The sequence below is a fragment of the Anomaloglossus baeobatrachus genome, unplaced genomic scaffold, assembly GCF_048569485.1.
Source record: "Anomaloglossus baeobatrachus isolate aAnoBae1 unplaced genomic scaffold, aAnoBae1.hap1 Scaffold_476, whole genome shotgun sequence".
Taxonomy (NCBI): domain Eukaryota; kingdom Metazoa; phylum Chordata; class Amphibia; order Anura; family Aromobatidae; genus Anomaloglossus; species Anomaloglossus baeobatrachus.
The window spans coordinates 197,517-205,646 of NW_027444105.1; the positions used below are offsets into that span (position 1 = coordinate 197,517).

The 8,130-nt window shown below is 51.2% G+C and overlaps 1 pseudogene; it reads right to left on the minus strand.

The window, feature by feature from the left end:
• Nucleotides 1-5,414: 5,414 nt before the first annotated feature.
• Nucleotides 5,415-5,621, minus strand: LOC142281587 (U2 spliceosomal RNA; annotated as a pseudogene).
• Between the last annotated feature and the right edge of the window lie 2,509 nt (nt 5,622-8,130).

Consider the following 8,130-nt stretch of genomic DNA (forward strand, 5'->3'; position numbering starts at 1 on the left):
TGTCGGCACTGATGATACCCCCATACACCACAAGGAAGGGGTATACCAGGTGGTACAGGAGTATGAGCGGGTTTTTAGCAAGCACCCTCTAGATTTTGGGCAGATTAAAGGGGTTCAACACCACATCCCTACCGGTACACACTCCCCTATTAAAGAGAGATACAGGCCTATTCCCCCTGCGCACTACCAATGCGCCAAAGACATGTTGAGGAACATGAAGGAGGCAGGGGTTATTAGGGACAGCTGTAGTCCCTGGGCCGCTCCGTTGGTGCTGGTTAAGAAGAAGGATGGCACCATGCGGATGTGTGTGGATTACCGGAAGATTAACCAGATAACGCATAAGGATGCTTACCCTCTGCCCCGCATCAAAGAGTCCCTGGCCTCGCTGAGAACCGCTAACTACTTCTCCACCCTTGACCTCACCAGCGGGTACTGGCAGGTGGCCGTGGCACCGGAAGACCGAGAGAAGACTGCCTATGGGACCGTTTTGCTGTACTTGGATGATGTGATTGTGTACTCACAGACGTATGAAGCCCACCTGGAGCACCTAGCCGAGGTGTTCGCGTCCCTTGCCAAGTATGGGATGAAGCTGAAGCCCTCAAAGTGTCATCTGCTGAAACCCAGAGTGCAGTACCTAGGACATGTGGTTGGTGCGGAAGGTGTCGCCCCCAACCCCGAGAAGATCACCGCCATCCAAGACTGGCCGAGACCGACCACAGTGAGGGAAGTGAGGCAGTTTCTGGGCCTGGTGGGATATTACCGTCGCTTCATTAAGGGGTACACAAAGATGGCTGCCCCCATGCAAGACCTCCTCGTAGGACAGACCAAGGGTGGTAGATCCCTAGTAGCCCCATTGGTGTGGGAAGAAAAGCATGAGGAATCCTTCCGCCAGCTGAGAACAGCCCTGACCGGAGAGGAAATCCTAGCGTACCCTGACTACAGCCGCCCATTCATCCTCTACACCGACGCCAGCAATGTGGGCTTGGGGGCTGTTCTATCCCAGGTCCAAGACAGAAGGGAAAAGGTAATAGCTTATGCTAGCCGAAAACTCCGACCGACTGAGAGGAACCCTGAGAACTACATCTCCTTCAAGCTTGAGCTCTTGGCACTGGTGTGGGCTATCACCGAGCGGTTCCGCCATTACCTGGCAGCAGCCAAGTTCACCGCGTACACAGACAATAACCTGCTGACCCATCTAGATACGGCCAAGCTGGGCGCGTTGGAGCAGCGGTGGGTGACCAGGTTAGCCAACTACGATTTCACCATCAAGTACCGGGCCGGCCGTACCAACGTCAATGCCAATGCACTCTCCCGGATGCCCCACCTGTCGGAAGAGGGTCCAGAGGATGATGACCTCGAAGAGATCGAGTTGCCTGCATTTCACCGGCCATTCACTGAGAAGGTGCACGTCTACCAACAACGGGTGAACCTGGATCCGCTGCCCCGACAGGACTGGCAGGAAGCTCAGGACCAGGCACCTGCTGTCCGCCTGGTCAAGACTCTAGTGGAACAGGGTTCTGCTGGGATAGACCCTGCTGCCCCTGCCGAAGCCCAACGTCTGTGGCAAGAATGGACCCGGCTATACCTACACCAGGGGAAGTTGTATCGCGAGCTGATTAATCCAAAGACTCACGAGAAGATCCGCCAGCTGGTGATTCCCCAGGCTAACGTGCCCACCGTCCTGCAAGCATACCATGATGGTGCAGTGCACTTCGGGTGGAAGAAGCTAGAGATGTTGTTAAGAGAGCGGTTCTATTGGAGTGGAATGCGGGAATCTGTGGAGGCCTGGTGCCGAGAATGTGGCCCTTGCGCATTGAGAAGGAAGGACAAGGCCAGCCAGAAGGCACCCCTACACCCGATCATTACACACCAACCGCTGGAGCTGGTTGCCCTTGACCATGTAAAGCTCACCCCCAGCCGAAGTGGGTACACCTACGCTCTGACCATCGTAGACCACTACTCGAGGTTCCTGGTGGTTGTCCCAGTTAAGGACTTAACCGGCCGCACCGCTGCTAAGGCTTTCCAGGCTTATTTCTGTTGACCGCATTGGTACCCGGAGAGGGTGCTTACCGACCAGGGTCCGGCCTTTGAAGCAGAGGTATTCCAGGAATTCTGCCAGTTGTACGGCTGCAAGAAAATCCGGACCACGCCTTACCACGCCCAAACCAATGGCATTTGTGAAAAGATGAACCACTTGGTCCTGGGCCTCCTCAAGACGTTACCACTGGAAGAGCGGAACCTGTGGCTGGAGAAGCTACCTGACCTGGTCGATATGTACAACAACATCCCTTCCAGCTCTACGAAATGCACTCCAGCATACCTGATGAGAGCTCGTCCCGGCCGGCTACCAGTGGATCTGGAAATGGGCTTGGAAGCTTCAGAAGCACTCCTGTCGACAGCTGAATGGGACACTCGGCGGAGGACACAGTACCGACAGGTCCAGGAGTATGTTGAAAAGAACTTGTGCCGGAGTCGGGGACAACAGGAGCAGTGCTTCAACAAGAAGGCGCCTGCCGGTTCCTTCCAACCTGGGGATGTAGTGCTGAAGCGGAAAAGAAGGGCCCACAAGCTGGATGATCAATGGGAAAAAACCCCGTATGTAGTCCAGCCCACAGGATGGGAGAATGAGAAGGCCTACCAGATCAGCCGTGACCAGGGGGGGACTTTGGCCACGGTTTCCCGAGACCACCTGAAGAAGTGCCCACCAGCATTGAGAGTAGCGGATGAGGCTCCAGTTCCCAGTCCAGTGGAGAAGGAAAAAGAGGTAATCCACACCATGATGGGTGATTTTCCAGCAGACTGGCCTACACAGAACGGTGCGGTGATCCTTCCAGTGATACTGTTCCCACAACCCGTGGATGAAGAAATGATGGAAACGGTTAACCGCGAGCCAGTGCCCAGGGATGTACCTGTACCCAGCTCCCCTACGCCTCCGCCTGCCCCACATGATAGCAGGGAGGAGGAACTGACTGTTCCCTCTGCCCCACTGCCTGTCACCACTGACACCGGACCCCGAAGGTCCACTCGCCCCAACCTAGGTAGACCCCCACTTAGGTACAGGGAAACTACTCTTTAAAAGGGGGGGGGCTTTATGTGTTGAGTGTACCAGTTTGAAAGTTTTAAATGAAAAGTAAAGATGATCAACCAAAGAAGTTTACCTGATTGAACCGTGATTAAACCGGCCGTTGCCGGCAACTGTTGTCCCCGTAGGGACTGTGCAACCATTGCGTAAGGAACTGCTTACGGACAAGCCCGAGAACTTGCAGGGCAACCACAAACTTAGTGCAATGTAAATAAAAATGTTTGTTGGCTTGACACCGTTACCGCCTCCGGAGAGGCTGATTTGGGAGGATGGGCCTGGAGGAAAGGGATGGCCTAGGCCCGCCACTACCGTAACCGGTGGCGATCCTCCGGGGGTTCAGGGGTCCCCTTGGACGTGGGCCCCCTGAAAGAGACAGAACCCGCTCGGGCAACTTGGTGCTGGACTGGGGTCAAGGGGTGCTGCCCGCTTCTTAGGGGCAGCATCAGGGCCAGGTTGTTTGGGTGGGAGAAGAGCGGAAGCTGTACCGTTGTAAAATGTTTATGATGCTTTTACATGTTTTACCGTTTTATTCTTTTTCAGTTGTGAAAATAAAACCGGTGATGGACGGGCAGCCCGCGGACGGTCTGCATTTTACTATAGGGGAATGTGGCGCCCTGGACAAGCCAGGTCGTCACAGGTACTACACCAACACACTCTACACTCCGGCTAGGCACACCGAAGCTAAACACAAATCCTAGTTGCCTTCCTCCAGGGGCTGATGTCCACACCAGGGGGTGGGCCAGGCGGTTGATCCCACCCACCGAGGAGTTCACAGTCCTGGAGGCGGGAAAAGGAGTCAGATTAGAGATCAGTTTTGGAGTTAGAGAAGTGAAGAGGAGAGGAGACTGACCGTGTCCGGGTGTGTGGCCCGGGCACTCAGCAAGGTTGGCAGACGGTGGTGACCTTCTGCAGGAGAGGCTGATTGGAGTGAACCGTACGGACCGGGGATGGGCAGTGGCCCGCCGGTACCAGATCGGGGAGTGAAGAGAAGCCAGCACCATCCGGCAGGGCCTACGGACCCCGACCAGGCTAGGAGTCGCCGTAAAACCGGTCAAATCCGTTAGCGACAGGAACCTCCAGGGTTTCCCAGCAGTCAAGACCCGATTGAAGGCAACAGCTCACACCGTAGAGGGAAGCACAGTCACCGCCAAGGCTACAGTTCCCAGGGCCAGAGCCTGCGGGCAAAAGGGGCTCCCTCAGCATCCATCCAAGCTGGGGAGCGGGTTACCGGTGGGAAGCCCGCTAGATTTTGGGGGAATAAAAGGGGTCCAACACCACATCCCCACAGGTGCACACCCACCCATCAAAGAGAGCTATAAGCCAATACCACCTTCACATTGCCAGTGTACCAAGGACATGTTGAGCAACATGAAGGCGGCTGGGGTTATCCGTGACAGTTGTAGCCTTTGGGCAGCTCTGTTGATCCTGTTAAAAAAGAAGGACGGCACCACTCCCCGTATTGAGGAATCGCTAGCTGCATTGAGAACTGCAAATTATTTTTCTACCCTTGATCTCACTAGTCACTATTGGCAAGTGTCCGTTGCTGAGGCAGACCGGGAGAAGACCGCCTTCGCCACCCCTATGGGTCTCTGCGAGTTCAAAAGCATGCCCTTCGAGCTGTGCAATGCGCCAGGAACCTTCCAGAGGCTGATGGAATGCTGCTTGGGACAAGATTTTAGGGTGTATAAAAAGGGAGATTAGATCCCGTGATCCCAACGTATTGTTACACCTCTATAAATCACTTGTAAGGCTACATCTGGAATATGGGAACCAGTTTTGGGCTCCACATTTTAAAAAGGACATTCAGAAGTTAGAGTCAGTTCAAAGGTGGGCAACTAGACTACTACAAGGAATGGAAGGCCTCCCATATGATGACAAGTTGAAAAAGTTATTAAGTGATTATTGGCTGCAATGGGGCTTTCTGGCTGGTGCCAGCCTCTCTTCTTAGCACACAGGAACCACAATCCCTACACCATGCTTCAATGGATTCTCTCATCCCAGCCCAGTAAAACTACATATTTTACACAGTCATAAGCAGCCAAAAGGGATCTATTCTATTCAATTGCAAATGATCTAGATAAGACTGAGAATAAGATACTGCACGGGACATAGCAGAGTTGGTCAAGTTGAGTGGAGATGAGTTTGCTATTTGGCACAGCTTTTTGCATCAATAAAGCAAGTAAAAGGTGTGAAAGATAAAAAAAAGGGTGAAAGTGTGAAAAGTGAATTGGCCAAATTGAGGTGCATATAAAGTTTTTGCTTTCTTTCAATTCACTAATGGGGCTCATTTGAATCAGGTGAATTGAGTTCTGCTTTTGGAAACTGGGTTAAGAAGGGGTGCACCGGTCCTGGAGGTACTGCAATACCAGGTCAATGCGTGGAGTGGACAGAGCAAGATTTTTTCCATCTCCTTGTTCTAAAAATCCATTTAATATATGGTCCCCAGAGAGGGGACGTATCAGATATTAAACTGATAAGAACAGATTTAATTTTTTTTTTTTTCTGTTTATCAGTAGGACTTCAAAATAACAAAGGTGATCGCCTCCCGTTGCCTGGGAACCGTCCAGGCACAAGAGGGCTATGTGTCACCAGAAGGCGCACACACTTCCTCAAGGCCGGCAGACGTGCAATCCCAGGCACCTTCCAGTACCGACCAAGGTAGCGTCCTCCGAAACTACACTTGATCTTAGCCAAAAGGCCGAGAAGCTATAACCCGAATTGGTTACGGCCTTGAGTGGCACCCTGGCCTATACCGGACACATCTTAGGGAGAGGGAGACAAACCCACGCCTACAGAAGACATTTTGTCACCCAAGCCAACCCTTGAAAAGGCTGTTTTGCAGAGCAAAAACAAGAAGAATGGTGCTTTTTGCAGCCGCCGCCCACTGCAATGAATCTGAATAACTCCTCCTTTTGGACACAAGCACCTCCCCTCCCCCTTGCAGTCTTTCCAATTCATGATACAAAAAGACGGACGGACAGGACAGGACAGGACAGGCTGCCTGACTTTCCGTCACTGCCACCCTTTGCCATCCTTGCCCGTAGAAAGCCCTTTCATCATCCCCAAACCCTAATCTTTTCCCTTCCCTTCCCAGATGCGTCTCACTCCCTTTCATTAGGAAGTGAGCGCAGCCTTTTCTCCGTTCTGCACATGCGCGACGTTAAACACAAATGCGCAGGCGTGCGTTCCATTACCCTCACTGCATTCCACTCCCATACAGGAAGTGGGCGCAGCTATTACTACGGTCGCACATAAAAGAACCCACGGCCACCACTGCACATAGCTGACTCCACCACAGGACACCCACTTCTACACCAACGCAGGTAAGACAGGATCGGCACCTCTATGCTCCCGTTACAATCAGGCTCAGTCACCATGTGATAACGCTCTCAACTCTTTAGTTGCAGGCTCCCCTTGCTTCACCTCCACTGGCTGTGCTGCCATTTCCTCTCCCACCTGGAAGGTATACTTTATTCCACTATTTTCCTGTTTCTCTCTTCCCCCTTTTCCCATAACCTACTTTTATCTGCATTTGTGGGGTATCTATATGCTATTTACATCATAGTTTTATTCATTAATATGGAAGGGAAGAGTGCCCATGAGAGTGTTGAACTGCGGAGAGCAAGAGATTAAGCTGCTCCGATTTGCCACCATTGATAAGCTGTTCTCAGTAGATACACATGATATCCAAACAGCAGCATCCACCATTGCTTCAGCCCACCCATTCAGTGACAGCTCACCAAGTCAGCCAGAGGAGTGGTGTAAGGAATTACACGTAGGCACTGACTCCACACCTTCACATCACAAGAAGGGGGTCTACAGGCTAGTGCAAGAATACGAGCAAGTCTTCAGCAAACATCCGCTAGACTTTTGAAGAATAAAAGGGGTCAAACACTACATCCCCACAAGTGCACACCCACCCATCAAAGAGAGATATAAGCCAAAACTACCTGCACATTACCAGTGTACCAAGGACATGTTGAGCAACATGAAGGAGGCTGGGGTTATCCGTGACAGTTGTAGCCTCTGGGCAGCTCCGTTGGTCCTGTTAAAGAAGAAGGACAGCACCACTCCCCTGTATTGAGGAATAGCTAGCTGCATTGAGAACTGCAAATTATTTTTCTACCCTTGATCTCACTAGTCGCTATTGGCAAGTGTCCGTTGCTGAGGCAGACCGGGAGAAGACCGCCTTTGCCACCCCGATGGGTCTCTGCGAGTTCAAAAGCATGCCCTTCGAGCTGTGCAATTTGCCAGGAACCTTCCAGAGGCTGATGGAATGCTGCTTGGGACACCGAAACTTTGAAACGGTACTGCTATACCTTTATGATGTTATTGTTTATTCTAAAGCAAACAAGATTTTAGGGTGTATAAAAAGGGAGATTAGATCCGGTGATCCCAACGTATTGTTACCCCTCTATAAATGACTTGTAAGGCCACATCTGGAATATGGGGTAAAGTCCTGAGCAGGTTGATAACCATTGGTTTGAGCATGGTAGGGTGTAGTGCGCATCTTCCTGCATCGGTAAAAGCTGCAGAAGTCCTTGAAGATTTCCGCTTCAAAGGCTGTGCCTTGATCTGTGAGGACTCTCTCTGAGTAGCCATGAGGTCTGCATAAGTGTGCTTGGAAGACCTTCGCTGCAGTATGGGCCATTAGATCTTTGACTTGTACCACAACCATAAATCTCGAGTAGTTGTCTACCATCGTAAGTGCATACGTGAGCTCGCCTCGATATTCTGCAACAAAACTCCCTTTTTCGATTTCAGTTTCAGCAAACACTCCTCTTCCTGTAGAAAATATTTATCATTACCTAAGACAGTCATTCTAATGCATGACAATATTAAGGCAATTTAGTTAAAACTTGTTTTAACTCACCTTTAAGGGGATTGATGTATTTCATGGTCAATCCAGGTTTGTCAGTGATGGCACTGACATAATGTATGGCGTCTTTTTCGGGCGTTATCCTTTGCCTTTTCATTGTGAAAATCCAGTTGCCTATATCAAAGCAAATTCTACTACTTGTAAAGTATGCAGAAAATGAAATGTAGAA